The sequence below is a fragment of the Phyllopteryx taeniolatus genome, chromosome 8, assembly GCF_024500385.1.
Source record: "Phyllopteryx taeniolatus isolate TA_2022b chromosome 8, UOR_Ptae_1.2, whole genome shotgun sequence".
Taxonomy (NCBI): domain Eukaryota; kingdom Metazoa; phylum Chordata; class Actinopteri; order Syngnathiformes; family Syngnathidae; genus Phyllopteryx; species Phyllopteryx taeniolatus.
The window spans coordinates 9,273,274-9,300,607 of NC_084509.1; the positions used below are offsets into that span (position 1 = coordinate 9,273,274).

Below are 27,334 nucleotides of genomic sequence, written 5' to 3' on the forward strand. Positions count from 1 at the left end.
CTTCGCCGACGACTGACTACAACATTTGGTCGTTTTTTGAGGTCTAATTGTCCTGTAAACATACACACAGACTGCCGCTGAGTCTTTGGCAAGAAGCCTGTTTTGTTGTGTCCCATCCCAGATGATAGCTTGACATTATCCATTGGGCACTGTAGACATATTTGAGAGTGGAGCCCTTTAGTTTATTAAAGCTGCTACAGCTGCTTAAAAAACACACTGCCATCTTGTTTGTGCCGCTCTGTATCCTTTTCCATGCCCTTGTCTCTTTCTCTTTCTCTGAAATGATTCACCTTTGTTTGGGTTGTTGTTTTCCTCTCATGTCTGGTTGACACGAGGTTGACAACCACAGGCAAAGTGCAAAGTCACAGGTTTGCAACTTAAGGGGCTTAAGATGGATTGTTTTGCATAGTGACGCCTGAGGAAATAACCGAGGAAGACAAGTATGCTTCACTCATGGCAATGACAAAAAGAAGGAAAAAAAAATGTTTGATGACATTTTGAAAAAAGGAGCATAGGATCAGAGAATTAAAGCCGGTGTTATTTATCGGACACGGCTCAACAGAAATGACGTTCGAGGACAAGGTTGCGCACATAAGTTTAACCAAATCCGCGCATATTATGGCTTCCTAACATTAGCTACTATGCTAACGGTAAATTGGGTATGATACCTATAAAACTGCAAAGGCTGTTTCTTTGTCTTTTTATACACTTCCAATTTCAAGTTGGTACAATCCCATATACCTATGTAGATTTTTTGGGTTACCATGTTTATTTGTGCTCTAAATTGTGTCGCTAGTTCACTAATGGCTATTAGCTTGCACGACCTCTGCTTGAGGTCCCTAATATGGGCCTGCCTGAGTATGGCAGTCTTTCAGGGTAAAAAAAAAAAAAATGTATCGTTTGACTAGTTGTATCATTGAAAGCTTATTATGATTTAGTGAGTTATCATTACATATGTAATTGAGGAACAAAAATATGTGATATTGATATATTAGGAGGGTTTACCTCAGGTTTCATTAATTTGATTGGATCGAAGTAATGGCGGTGATAAAGGTTGAATTTCCACTATTTATTTTCTTGAATATTGTGTTTGGTTTCAAACACATTTTAGCTTTTTCACTGTTAAAGTTATTGTTGTTTTATGCATGCAATAATTGCAAAGTGCTGTTTGTTTAATTTAGGGCTGATCAAAGATTCGAGATTTTCTGTCCCTTAGCTCTCAGTGTTATTTGTTTAGCTTATTTCATAAACCTCCATGAGAGTTGGCAGAGCTCCTTCAAAGTATTTTGAAAAAATTGTTTGTCGGGGTGTAACATTATTCAGAAAATCCCGGTTCAGTAAGTAGAGTGGTTCCCCGCTGTTCGCGGGGGATAGGCACCAGGCCGGACCGAGAATAGCGAAAATCTGCGGATAATTGACGGCCATTACAATTGCATTTAAAAAAAAAAAAAAAGATTTAACTAAGAAAATTCTTGAATAAGTGGGGATAAACTGCCAATAAGGGGTTTTTGAAACGAAATTGAAAAAAATAGTAAAATAATTTAAAAAACATCTGCGAAAAACATCTGCAAATAGGTGAATCCGTGGGTGCCGAACGGCAAGTATGTAACATAATGGTTCAGTTAACATTGGGTACTGTAGGGGAACAAATTCGAATATATAAACATGCTTTTCTTTTATGTAAACAAGAAGAAATTAAATGGTATTTAAAATTACACTGCAACTTGCTAGTAGTAAAATCTCAAGTTGAATATTCACAAATTAAAAAAAAAAAAGAATTTGAATGATCTACATATATTTTTAAATACATTTTAATAGAAAAAAAAAAACTAAAATAATTTTATAATATATAGGCACTGACATTTTCTTTTTAGGAACATGCAACATCAATTGTTTGTCTTCTTTTTAGGAAATGAATGACAGTATTGGTTCGAACAACGTGATTATGATGCTATAAAAATACTAATAATGACATTGTTTTTGCTTTGACTCGATCTGAAGAGCCGACGAGAGGGTGTTTAAATGCTCTTGGAAGTCACATTAGCAGGACGCTAGTTATTTTTTTGTATTGCACTGATACTTACATTGGTATTTCAAATGAGTTAACAAGTTTGATCACTAGCAATGACATATGCTTGCCCAAAGCTGAGCTGCACTGTTTTTGTTTATGGTATCACATTCAAGCATTGTATTGTCATAGGCGGCATGGTGGATGACAGTTCTGAGGACCGGGGTTCAAATCCCGGCCTCGCCTGTGTGGAGTTCGCATGTTCTCCCCGTGCCTGTGTGGGTCTTCTCCGGGCACTCCGGTTTCCTCTCACATCCCAAAAACATGCATGATAAGGTTAATTGAAGACTCTAAATTGCCCGTAGGTGTGAATGTGAGTGCGAATGGTTGTTTGTTTACACGTGCCCTGCGATTGGCTTGCAACCAGTTCAGGGTGTACCTCGCCTCTCGCCCGAAGATAGCTGGGCTAAGCTCCAGCACGCCCCTTGACCCTTGTGAGGATAAGCGGGACAGAAAATGGATGGATGGATGGATGGATGGATGTATTGTCATACGCAGCCAACCATGTGATATAGATAGCTCTCCCTGCCCACATGCGAGTGTCAATTTTTTTTCACTTCACTTGAGCGGCAGCATATTTGTAGCTCACTCGTAGCTCAAATTTTGGCTTGCACCACAAAGCCAAAAATACGGGTCGTAATTCGCAAAACTCGTAAATTGGGGCATTCCTCAAGGTACCGCTGTGGTTCCATGGAATCTGGTTGTTTTAGTCAGGATTATGTATGCTGAAATAATAGATTTTTGGGGATGAAGCCTTTCAGACATTATTACAGCTTGTCACCTGGCAGATTATTCAAGAATAAGAAAAAAACACGTGGCATAAAAAAACCTGGTGGACCCCTTGTTCCATCTCGACTCTAACTTTCCTAATAAGAACCAACATTCAAATAGGTAAATTTTACTCCCATAAATTCCCTTGGGAAGATTTCAGCTTGGACAATTCCTGTAATTTTGCAACCCTAAACATACCGAAAACGTTTCACACCTAATGAATACACTGTCATTTTTATACATGTAACTTTGCTAGTGGAGGCGTTCCCATAGCTGACTTGAGTGGGAGATCAGTCGAGGGTGTAGTCAGCTGGAATAGGCTGCAGATCCTGCCAGGACCCTGACTAATGTAAGCTGTGGAACAAAGGATGGATGGATATTATTATTGGTTGTGAGGCGTCATATTGCTGCACTTGTTTAACTTTGTTGGAGTTGGGACCTTGGCTGTTTGTTTCAAAGTCACACTGTGATTACTTTGTAAAGCTGCACAATTAGAATCCTGCTTCATCAAGGCCCCTGAGCGAGAGAGACAAAGTGTTGACAACAACACTGCTCAATTTACTTATGCTGCAGCTATCCGCTCATGTGCCTCTAAATGCAATGTGAAGACTCAACTCCTTTTGCAGGAAAAAAAATAAAAAAATGATAACACCACTAGAATGAGAAGTTGGCAGTTCTTCCACTCAGGTGGGCAACCTTGAACCTCTTTCCACTTTCTCCTCCTCCTTGCTCCTCCTGGCTGACAGACTGAAGCCTTCTGATTGATTATCAGTAGTCGTCTAGACGTGGGTACTTTGGCCTCGTGTCTCACTGGCATTGTGTGGGCTAGCGTGTCTGTGTCCTGCTCTAGTGGCTGTCACCTTGCAGCCAATTTAAAAGACAGGAGGGAAAACCTTCCATGGAGCACCTGTGACCCACAGTCCAATGGCGAGAAAGCGGCAAGCGCCGCTGTTTTAATGATGTCCAGTCTAGCGAGTGCCAAAACAACAGTTCACTCTCAATATGTGTACTTTTTGTAAACAGTAATTAAACCCATACCCTTTGTTGGCCCAGCAGTACATGGGTTAGCATTGGCTTGCTAGCATGAGACAGGGCCGCTCTCTCAAAACAGGCTAATTTTAGCAAGACAAAAAATAGTTTGTGCAGTGTACTGCAATTCTTGGTACTTCAGACATGTTAAAACACCCGCAAATAGTTTTTAATTGTGAAAATAATGCATCATTTGTCTCCTTTAAGTAACAGTTTCTTAACTGTGTATGATGATGAGTGTGTATGAGGTCAGTTTGACCTCCTGAGTTTGCTGCGACTTTTGAGGCACGACTCTACAAATCTGGATCCAGTTATTGCAAGTCAATGATTTGCAACGAAATACTAAGTCTTACTGTAATCTAGTTTACAAATGGAGTTATCCGCCCAAAACAAATGGAAAGAGGCTGTGGTGAAAGCCTGGAAAAAGTACTACGCACGCTCGATAGGGTTTAAGACTTGATCCAATTGATCCATCGGTAAAGAAAATAGATGGCTGGATTTGCAACTAAATATGAAGTCTCGCTTTAACCTATTTTAAATATCTCCATTCCAAGATGTTTGCTCACCTAAATATTTGGTTTGTTACAAATAAGTCAGTGTTTCCCATCCTTTATTGACACCACCAAACAAAAGATATACGAAAAGTACATACGAAATAATGACGATCTCGTCTCAATTTAAACACAAATTTACTTACTGGGTGTGAAATCTATGTCTATTGTCCTGTTGTATAAATGGCAACAGCTGAATACATAGGTTCTTCTGCCATCTAGTGGAAGCACATTTAAATGTTGTCACTATACGTCACTGGCATAGATAGATGCATACAATATTTGTAGGAAATAAATCATTTTCACACTAGTTAAGTGATATTGGATCATTTCCTGCAGCATACGAGGACAGTGCTTGGAAATCAGTGGTATAGATTGACACGTTGGAGTGGTTGGTGTAAGTCAGTATAAACAATGATTGGTAATGGGGAGTATGAAGTAGGGGGAATACTTGTTTAAAAATACATGTTTAAATGGCCTTTGCATTACATTTCCACAGCTTTAGCTTCACTTATCTGGTGCAGGTTTCCAGGCATAATACTCACTTGTCCATTCATTCCCCACTATTGAACTTCAAAAGCGGATGCTTGATCAAGATCCCATTCAATATGCGTCTCAGTAGTCTTTTAGCATGCTTTCCCCGCATTGTTGATTATACTTGTTTGCGCGGCCGCTTGGCTGGTGGGATCCTTGTGAGGTCCTTGCACTTAAACAGCTACAAACAGGCGGCGAGACAAGAGCGTGCAAAGAATCAAGCTGTGTGATGTAACATCCGGCACTGGAGGACATCCTTGTCCTTTGAAAACCGGCAAATAACACTTCACACCAGGCTGTGCTGCGCTGAATGCCGCTCTTCTTAAGAATTTTCTTCCTTGTTTTTGTTCATTTCTTTCGCCTTGACACACCAGCTGCTGGCTGAGGAAAGAGCCGAATAATTAGCAGGACCAGCTTGTATGTATACCAGTGTTTTTTGTTTTTAATGGCAGGGTGTCTAGTTCACACCAAAGCCAACCACAACCCTAAAGCATTTTAGCCAATCAGAGGCCCTGAATATGGGAGGGGCGAGGGGGGGGGGCTAGAGAGAGAGAGAAAGCAGATTGATAAAATAGGAATCATCACGGACCGATCATGAAGTAGAACTGATTTTTGAGTAGGGCTTCACGATACATTGTTTGAGCATCGTCATTGCGATTTACCTGTGCGCAGTAGTCACATCCCAGTCTATTGATTAAACTAATGCACTCAAATATAGAAACACTTGCAAATTATGTTAAAATGTGTAAAATAACAGGTGGATTAAAATGAATAGTGTCAGAAATGTGCGAATGACTACACAGTATAACTGGGCATGAACAGGAATGATTTTAACTTCAAGTCTGGCTGGACCGTGACCTGCTCAATACTACAGTGCAATTAAATACAGGTAGACGTCATATAAATGACTCAATATACTTTGTGCTCTAGTTTATATTCTACTGAGGCCATGAGAAATTGTCCAAACAATACAGAGAGAGAAAAATAATTGTTTGCTGGTTTTCACATCATGAGTACTGTATGTTGTTCTGTATTTTCTTTCGTCACAATATACAGTATATCGCAGGATGTAAAAAAAATTGCAATGTAATTTTTTTCCAATATCGTGCAGCCCTATTGCTGAGTAATCGTGTCTGGAAGAAATTTAATTAGGATGGATTCCACTTATTAATTCAGTCTAAAGTAGTTTTGCTGTCTGAAGAAGTTACAACATGGCGTTAGCTATGGGAAGTTGAGATACATCTACCCAGTAGTAATTTTTGTACTCGAGATGACACTGGCATTAAAAAGGGAGTTCAGAACATTCAGAGAAACTCCATGCATTGAAATATTAATGTTAATAATATTTTAATATAAATATTATTTTTTAATAATGATATTGTAGTGAAAATGTTCATCCCTATATTGGTATATAAAATGTATTTAGAATTTTTTTAGGGGTGTAAAATGGCTATATTATTATAATTATTATTATTTTGCCTACAATAACAATATTAGCAATATATTGGGGAAAGGACTAAACAATAAATTATTGAATGTATCTATTTAAAGAGAAAAAAGATGGAGAGGCGAAACATTATTGGCAAAATAGATATCGCCATAAAATATAGTCCAATCAAAAGCCTGTTGACACAATATAAATATAAAAATAAAACTGACTTTAGGAGCTCACGGTGATGTTCTATAAAGCAGGCAAAACAAACACAAATGAATACTGTTTTTGTTATCTGCATGCAAAAGCTGAAACATGATTTGCCTAGCATGGCTTCTTCTGGGACAGGCAATTTAATCTTCATGAACGAAAAATATAATGACGGAAGCAAAAACTCACTCAGAAGTCTACAAAAATATTTTGTTTGCCAATTTGATGAACAATGCGACCAAACACGTTGCCAAAACAAAAAGCAGTTAATTAGAGGTAACAAGTGGATGTTTGTAGACTGGCCAAATCAATCTCCATACTTAGACCCCACAGAGCATGCTTTTTACCTACTAAAGAGGAGAAATAATGGACTTAACCCTCGAAAAAGCAACATGGATGCTCGATAGGGTTTGAGTCTTGTTCCCTGCATCGCAAGTCACAGATTTGCACCTATATAATAAGTCTCACTTTAATTTATTATTAAGTGTATCTTCTTAACCTTTAATGAGCAGAGGCACGTATTTTACATTTGAAAAATCTCATAAATACACTTCCGAGCAAAATGTATTCTGAAGTAGTGATGATCTTGTCACAGTTTACTCACAAATTTACTTGCCCAGTGTGAAACCTGAGCACAAAGCTACAGTATAATTCTGTTGTATGATTGCTACAGATGGACACGCAGGTTAAATTTACCTACTGGCATCTAGTGGGAGAGCATTTACTCATTTTATTAATTAAAAAGTACGCCTCACTTTAATCGGTTTTAAGATATTAACCGATATCTCAAGGCACCACTGGAATGTTGATCTCGCTTCTCATATTCACCTTTCAATGTCAAAACCAAAAATACAGGAATCAGCCTCACTGTTCCTGTACTTTTGGAGGGTAGTGTATGTTTTGAAAAAAATAAAAATAAATCAAGTTCACGTTGCCATCTTGTGGGTCATGATTATCCCTTTGGGCTCCATACTACCGTGACGTTAACTGTGCTGCTTCCAAACAAGATGCCGAGCAGCGTAACATATTGGCTAATCTGCCTTCTCGCCATTTCAATTACACTCCAAAGGGTTAAAACTCTGTGTCGGTGCACCGCTCGCAGAAGGCGAGATTGGCTAATCTGTTGAAAGCTAGCCTGCTGAATATTATGTTTACTGATTTGATGACCTCTCTCGTCTTTTTCTCCTAGGTAAGCATTTCCCGGCTGCTGTGTCTCGGGGGGTTGTGGGTGTGGCACGGCGGTCCGCTCGCTTGTCTCGGCTTCAGCGGTGACATGACTGATTGAGGTGATGTACTGCAGTGTGTCCACAACACAACAGAAGCGCTCGAGGGGGTGTGGGGGTTTTGGGGGGGTTTGGGTGCTGATTGCTCACTTCACTCACAGGCCAGGAGTGCAAATGTAAAGCTCACAGCGAGTCAATGAGTCAATGAGAAGCCTTCCAAAGCCTTGACATCGCACTGACACAGTCTTTGTGCTTGAACGTACAATGGATAAAATAAAGCATGTGCAACACATGAATAAATAAAATAATAATGTCCCACAAAGGGCCATGTATAATTTGCTGGATATAAAATTGATCACTTCTTGCACAGTATTTTAATGGGAAATGATATTGAAAATGATATTTTTCTCCTCAACCTAATAGCATTTCCACTACATGGATTTCTAATAGCTAGACAAGCTCAACTAGAGATAGAAAGGCTTCTATGGGGAAATTACTACCAGAAACCATTTGATTGAAGTGTTTCTGCAATGACAACCATTGAATGTGACTGTACAAAGGAGTACTAGGGTTATACTGAAAAGAAAAAATATATACTGTGAGACTGATGTCATAATTTTATGAGAAAAATTGTATGATTGAGACAAAAGATATATAGTTTGAGATTTTTTTTAATGTTTTTAATAAAATAAGTAGTGTACATATATATATATTCTCAAGAGAAACAAATACCGGCTATTTGGGGGGAAAGGGACATTTCAAAGTCCTATTTTTTGAGAAAAAAAGGTTTATATTTTTAAGAGAAAAGGTATATTTTGAAGAATACTTTCAAGGAAAAAGTAATTTATTTTTTAGTGGAAAAAGTTTCTTTGAAAAAACCTGAGAACTTTGAGAGCAAAAACCTTTTTTTTTGAGAGAGAAAATGTGTATGTTCAAGAAAAAAAGCCATGTTTTTTAGGAAGAAAAATTGGAAAAAGCATATTTTTGTGTTATTTAAAAATGTTTTTGAGAGAAAAATTTGTAATATGTAAAATATGTAGTACTATATTTTTTTAGATAAAAGTCAAACTCAGTCAAAAATAGTTGTATATTGGAGAGAGAGAACGAGTATATTTTTGAGAAAAAAAAGTAAAAGTGTTTGAGGGGAAAACACATTTTCAAGTCAAAGGTGGTCTATTTTCGAGAATACATTTTTTTCTTAAGTGGTCTATTTCCCCCCAAAAAAGTTTTCTTTTGGAGGGAAAAGTGTTTGTATTTTCCAAATTTTCAAGTTTTATATTTTTGAGCAAAACTTGAGCCCAGAATGCTCTCTCTCCAGCCACATTGTCCAACTCTTCCGAGAGGATCCCGAGGCGTTCCCAGGCCATCCAGGAGACATATTCTCTCCAGCGTGTCCTGGGTCATCCCCTGGGGCCTACTCTCAGTAGGACGTGCCCTGAAAAAAAAGTATATTTTTGAGGAAAAAGTTGAAAATATTTATAGACAAAAGTAATGTTTTTTTTTTTTGTGAGAAAACGGTGGTTATATATTTTTTTTCTTCTTGAAAATAAACAACCTCAATCTAAGAAAAATGTACTTTATTCTCATCAGACTTTCATACACCGCTCCTCAGAATCTTTTTATTTGTACACCTAAGGCTTTCACATGGAACTCAGCGAGGTGGCATATTCCTGCCAACCGAGTGCACTTTAGACGGCATCCAAAAATGCTCATCAGCATTCCGGTGGTGTTTTGATGATAATTCTTGAATGACATCTGCCCTTGTGTTGCGCTATCGACGTAAAAGCAGCAGTTTATATTCCGCTAGCCCCTCGGTATTGACACTCAGAGAGAGGCGGGGGGCTACTTTCACGCAGCGGTTGGCTGAGCCTCCATTATGCATGAGCCCTGACCACTCGTCAGCAGCTGTCACCGAACAGACCGCCCAAACCCGCCTGCACCCTTGGGGTCACCATGGTCCGTCAGGGAGGCTGTAAGTCTATTCCACTGGCTCGGAAACTCTCACTTACTTACTTACCCCCTCCTCGGTCAACAGCGCTCAAGCTCGCTTTGACTTCCTCTCATCACTCCTCACAGGCTCTTTGATCTCAACTCTCCTCAGGCACCGCTTGTGTTTCTCAGACTTGACGTGACGGGCAAAGGTTTCGAGGCATCCCGCCTATTTTAGTGCTCTGATTTGTCTTGGCAAATGAGAAACGAGCTTTTTAAGCCATCGTACAAGGAAACTCAAGGTGACTTCTACATGCTTTAAGATGATAGCATACAAGCTGAGCTTTTATAGAAGGGGGAAGAGCATCTCCATCACAGCCCTTATCATATACAGTGCCTTGAAATATGAGTGACCCGACGGACCTGAGTTATTTTGAGATATGAGCCGCTGTTGAGCAGTTTTTTTGCTTTGACTTTTGAGGAACATTTTGAGATATGAGTGCTATACTGTATGTTGGCAGTGAACTCAACTCACTTCACAACAAGCAGCACTTTGGCAGATAGCGAACAAGTCTTCCAAAAAGAGCCTTCAAGCACTCCCAATTACTGTAAAGCTGAACATAAAACGAATAATTACACGTATATTTAAAACAAACCTCACAGCTTTGCTTTAGATAAGTTGATTTAGCTTATTGCTAATAACAAACTCAAAACGCCATAGACGGACTAAGGAATAGCATCGGTGTCACAGTTTTATAATCCTTTATGCAATTCATATATGAACACAAACAGTGGAACGACACACAAATAATATATCAATACTCACAGGCATATAGTCTTTATCTTCTGCGAATAACGACTAACATGACTGCAGTTTACCGAGTTGTGACCACCGTCTTCATGAATTGCTGTATGTCTGTATTATACTGCCCCCAGATGCACACGCGCTCAGTGCAGACTCCCTGTGTATGCTGCAGTTTGCTGACTTGATGTTTTTTTTCAATCATGTCATCAACCCGCAGCATACACAGGGAGTCTGCTAACCTGTTTTCCAGGATTGGTCATGTGATGTAAGCAACCGTCACGGGGGTAGTTGTGACGCTAATTTCGGTTGCCAGCAGAGAGTGATATTGCCCAAAATGGCAGCCCGGTGAGATTGAATTATTCAGTTTAATTCTTATTCCACTAACCAGAATACCGTGTTTTAATTTGTGGTGACAATGTATTCTCGTCAATTTGTGGGTTTACTTCCACTTTAATACACAATTTTCTCTAAATGCAATACGTTTCATTCCAATTACGGTGCAATACAATTTATTCCAACTCCGGTATGCGATTTGCTCCAATTTTGATACGATGCGAGTACACTGAAATTTTTGTATGATTAACTGCAATTACTATCCGATACAATTTACTGCAGTTGCAATGCGATTGGCACTAATTGCATTGATACACTCCAATTATTACTCAATTACTCAATTTGCGCTACATTACGATTCACCACAATTGTGATATGAATTACTCTAATTATGATGAAATACAGTTTGTTCCAATTACAATATGAAACAATTCACAAAAGTGAATTACGTTATTATACATTGCATGCAGTGCTATATTCTGCTATGTTTACATTCACAATAACTCAATATTTGGCTCAGCCTTGATGATATTTGGCCGGTGACAACACAGAGATCATTTTGAAATGACATTTTTGGCCACAAATGATTGGTATGTTTGTAAGTGGTCAGACTTACCTTTACAGTTAGCATGACAGTTAAAGGGATGCATTTACAGTATATCTGTGACAGTTTTCCTAATCAGGTCATTTTATCTGACAGCATAGTCAATTATGATGATGCAGCGTATAGTTCCCCCCCCCCCCCACACACACACATCCCTTGTCTGTACTGATGATGTCACCCCCCCCTGATAATGTCGACTTTATTGTCTATTCAGCACATCTAAAAGTGGCCCGCTGGAGCAGATGGTGCTGGAGGCAGGAGACCAACCCTTGTCTCACCTCAATCTGGACAGCAGGGCTTATCGCTCCCTGGATGGAGTGGAAAAGAGTTTTGCTCAAGGCGAACAAAATAAAAAACACACAACGGGCTGCAGCCTTATGAGACTCCTAATCGTGTAACCATTTGCCCATACAGAGCGATCGTAAATGTCCCAAAAGATGTAAAATTTTAAAAATGTTTTAACTTCCATCATTCAAAAATAGACCAAATTTTAGTCAGAATCAAAGACTTAAAGGCTCCATGAAAAAAAAAAAAGTCCACTCTTTTATTAGGGCTGCAACGATTGATCGATAAAATCACTAAAAATCAATTAATACAAGTATTGGCAACGAATGTCATTATCGGTTTGTTGTGTCGCGCGATTAGGTCAGTCACCCACTCCGTTGGGTTGCACATAGCAGTGGACCCATGGCCATGACATAGTTGTGTCTCTTAGCCAATCAATACGCAGAATTTGAAAGCTGTCAGCACTGCTGGTTATTGATTGGATCCTGATTAACCAATTCTTGCACTGACTGCGGAAGAGGCACTCAGATATTGAGGAGCCCTCATGGCTGCACAGGAATTGTCAAAAGAAAAGCAAAAAGTTCTCATAGAAATACATATTAATACTCATGCTAGCCAACTTGCTTAGATTATAGTTTTACGTGCTACAAGTGAAAATATTCAAAGTTATTTTGAAACTATATCACGTAATTGACTTTTTTAATTACATTTTATTTTAAAGTCGCATGTGCTGCCCAGTGGACATCCGTGGAAAAAGGGTAGCAGCACTCATGTGTTTATGCACTTTATTGTCAATATATAAACAAAATATGCGTACGTTCTTCATAGGGAAAGTGTGATGTCACCGTTTAATTATTCATGATTATACATTTTATTTAGTTCTATATTTTGTACAGAATGTTTTTATAGTGTATAAAATTCTAACTGGTGTGTTACATTCAAGTCCATGTTTTTGTGCTATTTTGTTTGACAAGCCCGAGCACTGACTGACAATGTAGATGGTTCCGTTTGGTTCTCGCACTTACCACGTTTCAAGCTACTTTTTCTGAAAAAAATGACTTGGATTTAGATCGTTTGTGACTCGCATGGTACATTTGAAGCAATCTGTTTTTGATGTTGGGCGAGAAACAGTGAAGATGTCGACTGCTACGTTAGCATCACAGAAGCTTTTTCAGAGTCATAGGACTCTGATTTCGAGCTTCCATAAATTGTCTTGTGCATTTGACTCAAATATATTTGTGTTGTTTGACGAGAAGGAGCTCTGACTCAAGATAGTTTCTCGAGTGTGTTACTTTTATATTCTTGTCATATTGTCATTAACAGTTTTATTTTTTGTAATGGGCTTATATTCAACTGGGTAATATTATTAAAGTTTTTTTTCTGATGGTGACAGTGTGGTTCTAGAACAAATTATTATCCAAACATAATTGTTCTCAACAGGAAATTTAGTTTCTAAAGTGAGCCCAACATAATTTATGCCTATAGTGTCCACTTCACTTCACTGTGCATTCAGATCTCTGAGAGGAGGAAGTGCGACCCTCCAGCAAGTCTAGTTAGGGTGACATAGCTCATGTTGTCAGGTAGCCAATAGATAAGTGCTAATAAGTGTCCACTGTAGCTGCTCGTCTCGAATACGCACACGTTCGCACACGTAAATGTCTTAGCAAAAGAATCCTTATCAGGAAAAAGCCTTTGTGCTGAAGCATCTGATTAAAGAAAATTGAAGGGAGTCATTTATTGCCGATGCAGCGGAGCTGTGAAGCTAATTAGAAGTGCGACCAGTCCTGCCGAAGAATGTCTCATTTACTTATTGCATGTTTTGCATCAGAAGACTTTTGTCGAGCATGTGGGTCTGCTTTTTTTGCTTCTTGCTGCTATGGATTGATTACACAAGTGATAACATACTGTAAGTTGTTGCGCTATCAAGTAGTGCGATTTTTATTTAGTTTACATTTGTGCTGATTCAGTGATGTTGATGAAGACTGTGTTTTAACCAGCCTGCAGTGTAGCAGTTTGAAATCACTCTCAAAGTGCACACTCAATGCCTAGGAGGGCTCAGCAAACAATAAACAACAACATAACTGCAGTCTAAGTAATGCATTACTGGGCAAATTGCATTCCTTTTCATTAGGATTATACAGTAGTAGCTTCAATTTACCATGTTTCGATTAGTGCATTCCAGAGCCATGTTAAAATCCTCATTAAGTGTGCTGTGGTTTAAAAGGTCCCGTATTTTGGCTATTTAGACCTCCATAGAGTGACTCTCTAACATGGACTTAGTATCCATCCATCCATTTTCTGTACTGCTTATCCTCTCTAGGGTCACAGGTGTGCTGGAGCCTAACCCAGCTGAACGGGTCGCCAGCCAGTCGCATGGCACATATAGACAAATAACCATTCACACCTATGGGCAATTTAAGAGTCTCCAATCAACCTACCAAAGCATGTTTTTGGAAGAACCAAAAGAAAAGAAAAAAAAAAAGAAATCAGAGTACCTGAAGAAAACCCGCGCAGGCACGCGGAGAACATGGAAACTCCACTCAGGTGAGGTTGGATTTCAACGCCGGTCCTCAAAACTGTGAGGCAGATGTGCTAACTTAGTATAAAAGTGTCAATTTTATTTCAAAAGCACCTTGGTTCTGACATACGAATGTCCAGAAAAGGCCCCTCTGACAGCTACTTCTGTTTGACCCCTTTTTGTATCAGCTTTGTCCATATTTGGCTAACACCGCCACCTTTCCTCTTATTGGTTGCCTCTGTGTAGAGGACCCACTTGTGAGAGCACGCTGGGTCAGGAGCGGAAAGGGAAGGCAGAGCTCTTCTCTAGTGACGTAGATAAGCTTGAGAAATTCGAATGACCTGATGTCAGGCCTCTCATCAGAAAAACCTCTAGAACTCAGGAATGCGTGGACGATTTTAATTCCTATTTCACGTTTACTGAAGAACCATAGAGCCAGTATAACTCCCAAATACTAGAAAAAGTGGGTTTGGTAAAATATGTCCCCTTTAAGTCACATTTTGACATGGGCAGATTTTGACCAGTGTAATATCAATTACAGTGCCGTGAAAAAGTATTGGCCCCCTTCTCAAATTCTTATATTTTTGCAGTCTCCCCACTTTAAGATCATCAAAAAATGTAAATATCAAACACATATAACCCAAGTGAACTTAAAATACTGTTTTTCAGTGGTGATTTCATTTATTAAGGAAAAAGAGTATTATTCAAAGTTACCTGGCATTGTGTGAAAAAGTAATGGCCCCCCTTGTTGGGCCATCCTCAGCAGCAACAACTGAAATCAAATGTTTTCTATAACTGGTAATGAGTCTCTCACATCTCTGTGCAGATATTTTGGCCCACTCTTCCTTGCAGGTTTGTTTGAATTCAAATGGAGGGTTTTAGAGCTTGAAAGGCCTTTTTAAGGGCCAGGTAACTTTGAATAGTTTTTTTGATGGTGAGTTGGTCAGATGGTCAGTTGACATATCAACTGACCATCTTCGACGAAGCCGTGTCGAGTGACAGCTGCGAGTCTGTCGCCGATTCGCTGCATATGTCATGTGTCTGCCAGCGATTTGAATTTGAATCCCTATTCATAATTTTCTTTCTAATGTTAAAAGTCACATTTGCATTTTAGTTGATAAGCATTTGGTATGCAAGGTTCGTAGCGTGGCTTGTTGCCGGGTAGACCACAGTTCAGTCAGCTGGTGAGTTTGTGCCACATCAGAGCCATATTTACTTGTAAATTAAGCTATACAGCACAACTCTTTTGTTCACTAGCAAATACAGCTTGCACAATTAAAGGGACACTTGTGATTGATTAGACAGTTTAAGCAATACTCAGAAGTGTAATTGGGTAAAATGGGTAAAATCATGGCGGTTGACCGCACTGCACAAACTGTGCTTAAGTACACACACAAAAAAAAAACCACTTAATTAAAGCAAAATTATCTGCCAATAGAATAGGAAAATCGGACTTGGCAAGATTTCTTATAATAAATAAACATAGGCTATGATCACATGACAATTTTTTTTTTATCCAATGTGACATATATCTGATTTTTTTAATGTCAATGTGAACAGTACATTTCCGATTTTTCATATCTGACCCAGGCCTCTTTCTTATGCGGTTATACATCGGATATGTATCCGATGCAAGGCAGCATGGAGGCTCACGTTGCGCTCATCCGACCTACGCGTCTTCAAAGGCGACAAAACAGACACATCACAAAAGCAACGGTGGACGAAGGAGCAAAAAAAAAAAAAAAAAGAAAGTCAGTGGCAAAAAGGAAAGACTTTTGAACTGATAATTATAAGAAAATGTTGGCTACGGTTGCACAAACTCCTTGAAATTGCCACAAATGCATCATGACGAGACCTCCGCCAGGGGCCATATTTACTTCTGTAAACCCTGCGTCTCGTGTTTGTGCGCATTCACAACTTGACGTCCTGTTTTGTGCGCATACGTGTGACGTCAGACACCCATTCCGTCCTCAGTAGAAGTGGCATGTGTTTTTGTAATGACTACATAAAAAGATCGGATTTAACAAAAAAATCGGAATTGGGCATCATGCCCTGCAGTGTGAACGTAGCCTAAGTCTAAAGCTTTAACCTTAAAGTTTCAAACAAGTTCCATGTTTCTGTGGCAAAAATTAAGCAAGTCAAGTCCAGTCCCCACTAAATTTCAGGAAAATCACTTGGGTTAAGCAAGTCATATGTCAAGTCATACAGTCTTGGCCCGTCACAACATATATTCGAGTGATGATAAAATGTTTTTCACTGATCATATTACATTTCATCATGTCATCAACATGTTTCTAACACACCTAGAAACAGTTTAAAATCTTAAGAAAATGCATAGTATGTTTGTTTTTGATAAATCACGCCAGCACTTGATGAAGGTCCACTCGGCCTCGAGCCTCTCCCATCTTGTGACAGCCTCCTCCATCAGCAGCGCTGAGAAATGGAAATCGGGCCTCTAACAGCGAGCGAACACACAGATGATTGCCGAGGATTTTAATCACTCATAATGACCTGGCGTGGTTGCCCAAAGCCCATCAGATAAGATCATATTGAAACCTGTGATGCAAGCAGGAACGGGAACGAGGCAAGATAGCTTTTTCTGATATCTGCAGTTAGTTGTGATAATGCACTCTCACTCTCTCTCTCTCTCTCTCTCTCTCTCTCTCTCTCTCGCTCTCTCTCTCTCTCTCTCTCTCTCTCTCTCTCTCTCTCTCTCTATATATATATATATGTATATATGGCGGCACGGTGGACGACTGGTTAGAGCGTCTGCCTCACAGTTCTGAGGAGTGGGGTTCAATCCCCGGTCCCGCCTGTGTGGAGTTTGCATGTTCTCCCTGTGCCTGTGTGGGTTTTCTTCGGGCACTCCGGTTTCCTCCCACATCCCAAAAACATGCATTAATTGGAGACTCTAAAATTGCCCGTAGGTGTGAATGTGAGTGCGCATGGTTGGTTGTTTGTATGCGATTGGCTGGCAACCAGTTCAGGGTGTACCCCGCCTCCTGCCCGATGATAGCTGGGATAGGCTCCAGCACGCCCGCGACCCTAGTGAGGAGAAGCGGCTCAGAAAATGGATGGATATATATATATATATATATATATATATATATATATATATAGTATTTTCACGACCATAAGGCGCACCGTATTATTGGGCGCAGGCATGGTAAAACATACGCTAGTTTAAAACATACGGTAACATGCATGCACACTAAAACAATGTTTTTAAAAAGGCAGCGGGAGCAAAACGGAGTTCGGTTGTACTTTATTGAAGTATTTAACAATGTACTCACGTTATTTTTTGATCAATCCTCATCCACAAATCCATCAAAGTCCTCATGTTCTGTATCCGAAATGAACAGCTGGGCAAGTTCTCAATCAAACACGGCAGGTTCGAGTCAGTCTCGTTGCCGTGCGAAAGCTCGAACAACAGTGGAAGCAGAGACGTTAGGCCAGCATCAATCACAATCCAGTCACAAATTGTGGCGTAACTCGCCCGGCGCTGCCTCCTATTCTTAGTAAAGCTGTGTTCGCCATCTGTCATCCATCCCTTCCACGCCGCTCGCAACTTCACTTTGCACGCCCTGTTTACACCGATGTCCAGCGGTTCGTTAAGCCTCCCAGAATGATGGCAAGCCCCTAGTTATTCTTTGCTCATTAATCCATTGCTCGAGTTGGTCTTCCAACTCAGGCAACCTCGCCTTGTTTCCGCATTTTGTTTTTCTTTTTTTTCTCGCGAAAACTCAGCTTCGTCTTCTTGACTTGGCGAAGCTCGTTTTCCTGCTTCCTCTACTTGCAAACCATGGATTCGTTGATCTTGAATTCTCTCACGGCTGCTCGGGGGTCCTTAGCCAAACCGATGTTGTTTTACACAATGCACACCCCGGAAATGCTCCCAGTCAATAAAGCAGTAAAAATAAATAAATAAATAATTTTTTTTTTTTAAACGGCGCTGTAACCCTACTGGGGGCGTGGCTTTAGCCTCCTTCCCCTGTCCTCAGCCACGTCCGCTTTTCCTCTGTGTAAGCAGCGTGTCGGCAGGAAATGCTTTACTCATCACACAACAACATTTATAGACGTTGGAACTCGGTGCACACATAAGCCGCGTCTCATTATAAGGCGCCCCGTCCATTTGAGAGAAAATTTAAGACTTTTAAGTGCGCCTTATGGTCGTGAAAATACGATATACAGAGAGAGTCATCACTGGTGATGAGTCATGGATGTTAGAGTTTGACCTGGAGCTTAAACACCTTCAAAGGAAGAGTCTGATGTTGCCAAGGCCGAAAGAAAAGCAAGATAGTCGAAATCATGTTGATCGTGTTCTTCAATATGAGGGGGGCTGAGGAGCAAGGGGCATTGCAAGACAATTAACCAGCTTATTTCAGTGCGCAAGAAGAGGCAAAGATTGTTGCTGGGCAACTTGTGGCTGCTTTACCATGACAACACGCCTGCTCGCAATGCCCTGAGCATCTGACAGTTCCTGGTTGAGAATAACATCACCTTACTTGAACAACCTCCACTCTCACCTGACCTGGCTTTGTGTGATTTTTATTTTCCACTTTCCCAAGCTCAATGGGGTTCATCAAGGGGACCCATTTTGAAGTTGTGGAGGACATCAAGATGGCCTTGACGACGCCACTGTGGAGGATCCCGGAAGAATCTTTCCAGGACTGGATGAAGGCGAGACATAGAATGCTGGGAAGACTCCAAGAGGATTACTTCCAAAGGGAAAACGTAGTTTGAATTTGAAATATAACTTTTGCGACATCAGTCCTGGAACTCTTCTGACAGACCTTGGGTCTCCAAACCTTTTCCTACGAGAAAGATTGAAGGATGCAAAGGCTATTTTGAAGTTTTTCAACATGCTGAAACCAATCTATCAAGCAGTTATATATTTTTTTCTATATTGAATTGTAGTTAGACATACTGAGGCAGGAGTCTGGAGTCGAAGTATCAGAGCTTCAGGCTTCAGGCAGCCATGGAAGATTGGAAACTTTGGCATTCCATCACAGTTCAAGGACAACGCTCGGTGTAGTAGTTGTAGTAGTCTTTGTAGTACTTTTAGATAGAATTGCAGGCCATGTAGAATATTACTTTTAGTGGATGCCGCAGGCTGCTAAAGAAATGGACGGCGGACTGCAAATGGCCGCTGGGCTGTAGTTTGGACACCCTACCCTATACGGGTGTGATATTCCAGTGTTGGCAAAGCTGTCTCTCTCTCGAGCAGAGCTTATACAGTAAGTGGAGGCTTTGTGTTGCTGTTTCAAAGCGATGGACAGCAGCAGACTGTTGTGCCAGACAAAGAGTGAGTGAAGCGCCACATTGTCATATTTGGGTTAACGCTGGAAGTAAGACGGATGGACCGAGGTGGCGGCGCTCCATCAAAAATGTCTGCGGAAAGTCTGATGAAGCTCAGATGTCAGTATTTTCCTGATATAAAATTACATACCGCCTCTCATTGAAATCTGAGACTTAATTAAACCTGCATGGCAAAAATCCAAGGTTCCCCACATGTGGAAGCCCACGAATCAAGCGGGACACCTGTGCCGAAAATGCCTTTAGTTTGAAAACCAATATGGTACGAGCCCATGATGTGCATATTAATGATCTTCTTTGTGCTTTGGACTCTAAAGTGAGAATGTCTCTTTCTTCATGTGCATAGCCAAGATCCCTTTTGCATTTATTTACTTAACTGTTGACTGAGAGCCACTTCTAATGATATTAAACAATATTACTCGGCCAGCCTATGACACTTTATATCTATCATCCAGCCATCAGTCCCTCCATTTTCAATAATACTTGTACTCATTAGGATCATGGGTAAGCTGGAGCCAATACCAGATGACTTTGGGCAAGAGATGGGTTGTACCCTGCACTGGTCATCACCCAATTATAAGTTGTGGTTAGCTAATGAGTTAAATGGGGTTCACGGGCCAAGTGTGTGAACAATGATTACATTTACCACTTTTTTTTTTTTTTTTTTTTTTTTTTTGTGTGAAAGAGACGCGTTTAATGAGTGACATTTTGACTGCCCAATGTCTCAGCACAGATGGCAATATGTTTAAAACACAATAACAAAGACTATTAAGAAGGAAACGTGAGGAGAACGTGTAAAAACCAAGGCAGACTCAGCGGAATTAATAAATTGTGCAACATGGACACACACATCATTGTGGAGCGACCACGTCACGGTCTATGCTAATCGTAATTAAAGACGCTGTCCACGTGAGAGCGTCTTTGGTACTGCGTAGGGAACTCGTAAGACTCCATACTTTAATTAATTTGAGATAGTATTTATGTGCTTTGATAGTTGCTGCTGTTTTATTTAGCAACATCCTGCAGTTCAAATGGGGACAGCAGTTAAAATCTTTGTCCGTGTGTCAATAATAGCATCTATGAACTGCTTTACTATGTGTTTTTTTTTTTTTTTTTTTTTTTGAGGCATCTATTTGACAGAGACATTCATTTCCCTTAAGTGGATGGGACCACATCTATTAAAAAGGACATGTCATGGAAAATTGACTTTACCTGCATGCATACAATTAGTCACATCTCTCGAGTGCATGCCTCCCATCAAGTGTGAAATTACACAACCAAGTCAATCTATTTCTCAAAATGAGTCTGCGAGCGAGATGTTCTGCACTTGTGTCTACTGTTACGTAACAGTAGGGCTCATTAATATTATAACTGCCCCCACACTGAGTTTCTTCAGCCATGTAAAGGGTTAATTAAGTAATTTGTGCCACTCTGGACGCGCCGTTAATATTTCCTTTTCTGATGGGAATCCCAATAGCTTCAGAAGTCACCATTAACATGACAAAAAAGTAGTTGGATGTTTTTGTTCGTCGCTTTAAACTACAAAAAAACGTGGCTAAATACCCTGTATGCTTGTTGGCATGTTATTCTTTATCCATCCATGCATTTTCTGAGCCGCTTATCTTCACAAGGGTCGCGGGAGTGCTGGAGCCTATCTCAGCTATCTTCGAGGAGGAGGCGGGGTACACCCTGAACTGGTTGCCAGCCAATCGCAGGGCACATACAAACAAACAACCATTCACACTCATATTCAAACCTACGGGCAATTTAGAGTCATCAATTAACCTATCACGCATGTTTTTGGGATATGGGAGGAAACCGGAGTGCTCGGAGAAAACCCACGCAGGCACGGGTAGAACATGCAAACTCCACACAGGCGGGGCCGGGGATTTAACCCAGGTCCTCAGAACTGTGAGGCAGACGCTCTAACCAGTCGTCCACCGTGCCGCCTGTTATTTTTTATTCTTGGTGTATTTTGATGGAAAAATGTGGGAGGCCTTTTATTTATTTTTGGTAACTGTTTAAAATGCATAATTTGTCTTCTTAAAGGTATGACTATTGTTTGAGGAAGTACATTCTCAAGCAAAACCTAACCTATTAAATATTTCTGATGCGTTTTCGAAACACATCATGTATCGTTGCTACTGCTATAGAGAAGTGATGATAACGTGATAAAACATTCTACCTCAACACTGCATTTGTATCAACATGCCTGCTTTTATTCTATTAGACACGTTTGCATCAATCTGCAGTGCTTGAGAAAGCTTCCTACTATAGGAGACAAATTTAATTCTGCTTATACAGAGTTTATAAAGTCCGGAAATGTCTCGTTGATGCATGAGCCCAAATCCTTTTGACAACCTTTCCTCGCCCTTGCATGTTTTCAAAATTCTTTTCATTAAAGCTTCTCCTGCTAATTTGTCTTTTTCCATTTCATCATGCCATGCATGAATAACATCCGATATTCTGCTGAAAGGGCTCTGTCCTGTCCTGACATGTCCGGCGTTGTTGCTATGATAGTATTAGTACAGAATGTAATGCTTGTATCAACCTGCAGTGCGTAGTTGTTTATTTGTAAGACCTCATCATACGGATGAGCCTCCTGCTAGCATCAAAATTCCCCCTCAGAGTGTGATTAGACTGATCAGATTTTAATGCCAATATCATTTTGAGCCAAAATAAGCAACGTAATTGTACTGCAATAGGCATGGCGGCTTAAAATAAAAAAACATTTACATATTAAATTAGTAAATGATTCAGTAACTTAGATGCAGTCAAATGCTGTACACACCTCACTATGGTACTAAGGCATGCACGCTAAGTAGATTTCATTTGTTGATCAGCGACCATTCTCTCTAAATCTGCGCCAGTGTGGAGCTGCTGTACATTGTCGGCTGCAGATCGGGTAGAGCATCATATTTGGTTTTGACAGATCCAGTAGATCTGAAGATTAGGTTTTGACAATCATGATTGACATATACACAAACACAGAGGAACATCACGATCTACTAGTGGGGAGTAAAAGTGCTAGTTTTAGTTCTGCTACTGGCAAGAAGTCTGTCTATTACTCATGTCGTTTTGAAAAGCCAAACAAAAAGGAATTGGAAACTTTTCACACTGGTAGACGACAGATTTGGGTTCTGGATTTTTGTTTGACTTGTGCCCTGAAAACATTTTGGGGCCTGTCCATAGTGTGTATCGGTAAATTGAAATGTTCATTGTCATTAAAAACACCAAGTCTCCACATACCGTAACATCCACTCCACTAGGGACTCGTTCACCGCACGCAGGAAGACGCCACTCCACTGAGACTGTTTATGTGGCTTGATACGTGCTGCTGTTTTGGTTAGCGTCCATTTCATCCATCTATAGAATTTTATTGTTCTGGTTGTGGGTGAGTTGGAGCCTATCCCAGCTGTCTTTGGGTATAGGATGGGGATACACACCTACAGCTCACCAGCCAACTGCAGGTTTTGGTTAGCAAAGGAGTTAAAATAGGGCTCATCAGTCTGTGTGTCATGAGCGAGGTGTGTACAATGAGTGACATCTTGACTGCCCAATGACTTCAATAAACAGTGTCTGGAAAGCCAGCTAATGACAGTGTGTGGTCAGCCAACAAAACCCGAAATTCAAATTTCTCCGACCAGTTATTGCTGGAGGCTCTCCATGAGACATTTTTAGTGTATGTTTTTAAAGCTCATTTTGGGTGCATGTGCTGGCAAGCCACATGTGCAGCGTAAAGCTCATAAGTCCCAACTAGCTGAGTAACATACAAGCCGAACAGCATGCCAGGGTGTTCCCCAAACGCTGAACACTATAAAAGTTACAGATTTCTTGACGAAGCCTCATAAGAAACACTTTAAGTAGACCTGGTTGGTTGAAAAATGGAATTCTGCTACAGGTTTATGTAGCTCAAGTTATTAAAGCACAGTGAATATTGGTTAGCACTTTTCCATCACAGTTCTGAGGTTCAGGGTTTGAATCTTGCATTGAATGGTCTTTTTTTCTTTCTTAGTGCGTCGGAACGATCATGCACTCCTTACAATATAATAGCCACGAACGAGGGTTGCACGATGTATTGATTCTAGAAAAGTGTTTTCAGTGAAGAAAATATATATATTTTTAAATTCTTGTAGAAGTTGATAAAAGTTAAGGCCGTAAAATGTTTTAGAAAATGTATGTTTGGTTTCAGGGAGAAAAAAAAAAAGTGTATCCCAAAAGGGGTAGAAAGTCCCAAAAGTAAAACCTCTATCATCTTTTTGTGAAAAAAAAAAAATCCCAAATTAAATTTTGAGGCTTTATAGTTTACGTTCTTTCCATGTAGACTCTCATTGGTGTGAGTATGTGACTGTTTGTTTGTCCATACTGTAGGTCCCCTGCGACTGACTAGTAACCAGTCCAGGGTGGACCCTTCCTCTCGCCCAAAGTCAGTTGGGCTAGGCTCAAGCTCACCCATGACCCAAGCGACAAGTACTATAGAAATTGAATAGATGGAATTAGGCAGCACGGTGGACGACTGGTTAGAGCGTCTGCCTCACAGTTCTGAGGAGCGGGGTTCAATCCCCGGTCCCGCCTGTGTGGAGTTTGCATGTTCTCCCTGTGCCTGCGTGGGTTTTCTCCGGGCACTCCGGTTTCCTCCCACATCCCAAAAACATGCATAATAGGTTAATTGAAGACTCTAGATTGCCCGTAAGTGTGAATATGAGTGTGAATGGTTGTTTGTTTGTATGTGCCCTGCGATTGGCTGGCAACAAGTTCAGGCTGTACCCCGCCTCCTGCCCGATGATAGCTGGGATAGGCTCCAGCACGCCCGCGACCCGAGTGAGGAGAAGCCTCTCAAAAAATGGATGGATGGATGGATGGATAGATGGAATTATTAAAGCTCCACAGAAGTTGAAAACATAAACATGGACGCACACAATATTGTGGAGTGACTACATTACAGTAGGCTTTATGGGAGTCTACTGTGCCTTCTACATAAAACAAAAGATCATCTTTAGTACAACACAGGTAACTTGTTTACAACATACACTTATACTCCATGCTTAAATTCATTGGAGAGAGAGTTTAATGCTGCTTATTTGGTTAGCAACACATTCAGTTGGCGGGCTTTCATTCACCAAATTAAATAACATTCCAGAGTGACTTCAGACTTATTTGTATCTGATTTCCCAGAGGATTTGACATGCCTCAACACAAACACATCCTGCTTGTCAAACAATGACACACGCAGTCAAACGTGTCTTATTTTTTTTTTTTTTTTTTTTTAACAACTCAACTCAGGTGGATGTGGCAGAGGTAAAGTGGTTATCTAAGATAAGAAATGTCTATCCTTGAACTGGAAATCACATTTCGGACTCAAACGTTTTATCTACGGGTGCCACCTGTGGCAATAAGGACTAGTCAAATGGACGACAAGGAGACGCGTGAGCAGGCATTCGTGCCAATATCCTTTTAGATCCACAGCAGGGGACATGTTTAAAAATCACACCTGAATAAGCCGTTTGTAGCAAAAAGTCAAATGGTCTTCCAGGTGGTGATACAAACTACTACAATCCCCAATGTGGTGCTGTCTGCTCAAGTCATAGGGTCATCCAAGTGAATCCACAATGTTCACTTCGCTTGTAATCATTTCAAACCGCTTGGGTCTCAGACTGAACACCCTGTATTTAAAGCAAAATAGGCTGTTTATACGACTCCCGCTCTAACTATATTTGGAATTGAAATCTGATTCCTTTCACTTCTAAATTGTCAGGTTGCTTCTGACCTTGGCAATAAAATAAAATTCCCCGTGGATCGCATGAATTTTGCTCCTACAACCTTGCTATTTTGCAGATGACGGAGTGATGTGGTGCGGTGTGTTTGACCTTGATTATTTGTTTTTAATACATGGTTCCTAGTCTTCTGTTTTATTTGAATGACTTGCCAATGAGCTTTTTTAACTTAGGTTTCCTTTGTAGTTATGAGGTTTCTTATATAGTAGATTGACTGTTTGCAGTTACATTTGAGCTGACCGTCTAATTTTTTTTTTTTTTGTCACCATAACTAAGGTGTGGGCCAAATTTGGCCAGAGGGCCACATATAACCCACTCCTTTCTTTAATCTGGCCATTTACATTATCCTGAATTTTTGTTGCATTAATTTAACCTTTTCCCCCCCCCCCTAAAATTGGTTGATAGAAATGTTCATTCATTTTTAAAACATGTTTTTATCATTAAATAAAGGGATTATTGATCTATTGATGTAAAATGTACAGTAAAAGTAAATAATTACATACAAATGTCACAATATTTATTCATTTTACAAAACATCCATCCATCCGTTTCCTGAACCGCTTAGCTTCACTATGGTTGCGGGCATTCTGGAGCCTATCCCAGTCGACTTTGGGCGAAAGGCGGACTACACCCTGAACTGGTCGCCAGTCAGTCACAGGGCAACACGGACAACTATTCGCACTTACATTCACACCGACACTGAGTGTGAACTGAACCCACGCCGCCGAGGCGAGTGTACCACCACACCGTTGACATTTTACAAAATAATTCTAATTGTTATTATTATAATAAACAATGACATGGGGCGGCACGGTAGACGACTGGTTATCACATCTGCCTCACAGATCTGAGGACCCGGGTTCAAATCCGGCCTCGCCTCTGTGTAGTTTGCATGTTTTCCCCGTGCTTGCGTGGGTTTTCCTCGAGTACTCCGTTTTCCTCCCACATTTTAAAAACATGCATCGTAGGTTAATTGAAGACACTAAATTGTCCGTAGGTGTGAATGTGAGTGTGAATGGTTGTTTGTTTATAGGTGCCCTGCGATTGGCTGGCGACCAGTTCAGGGTGTACCCCATTTCTCTCCCAAAGATAGCTGGGATAGGCCCCAGCACCCTAGTGAGGATAAGCGGTAACAGAAGGTGAATGAATGAATGAATTTGACATGCTTCTTTTTGTATTCTTTATTTTTGATAATTTAGTCCATTAAATATTTGGTTAATTGATTTATTGTCAATTAAAATTGTTATTGAATACACCATTTTAAATATGAATGTAACATTTTTCGAACTTATTTTAAGTAATTGGATATTTAATTATAAATAATACAATTAAAAATGAGCATTTTTTTTTTTTACCCTCTCCTGTGAATCTTCTTTTCCTTTCGGCTTGCCCCTTTAGGGGTCGCCACAGCGCGTCATCGTTTTCCATGTAAGCCTACAGTATCTCCTGCATCCTCCTCTCGAACACCAACTGCCCTCATGTCTTCCCTCACGACATCCATCAACCTTCTCTTTGGTCTTCCTCGAGCTCTCTTGCCTGGCAGCTCCATCCTCATCATCCTTCTACCAATATACAGACTCTCTCTCCTCTGGACGTGTCCAAACCATTGAAGTCTGCTCTCTCTAACTTTGTCTCCAAAACATCGAACCTTGGCTGTCCCTCTGATGAGCTCATTTCTAATTTTATCCAACCCGGTCACTCCGAGAGCGAACCTCAACATCTTCATTTCCGCCACCTCCAGCTCTGCTTCCTGTTGTCTCTCCAGTGCCACTGTCTCTAATCCGTACATCATGGCTGGCCTCACCACTGTTTTATAAACTTTGCCCTTCATCCTAGCAGAGACTCTTCTGTCACGTAACACACCTGACACTCACCTGTGAATGACCTGGCCCATTTTTCCATTTGAAAAAAACATTTACTCTGGCCCTTAAGGACACAGGTTAACCCACCAC

At 40.4% G+C, this 27,334-nt stretch overlaps 1 protein-coding gene across 4 annotated transcripts in view; it reads left to right on the forward strand.

Annotated features, from left to right (window-relative positions):
• cadm1b (cell adhesion molecule 1b) overlaps positions 1 to 27,334 on the forward strand; it is a 230,926-nt gene that overhangs the window by 72,831 nt on the left and 130,761 nt on the right. The window contains exon 2 of one of the 4 annotated variants that reach the window (XM_061781990.1): positions 7,785 to 7,881. The exons of the other annotated variants lie outside the window; for them this stretch is intronic. The gene's annotated coding sequence lies outside the window, so the exon portion shown is untranslated. The remainder of the gene's footprint in view (positions 1 to 7,784; positions 7,882 to 27,334) is intronic. 4 annotated transcript variants of the gene reach the window in all.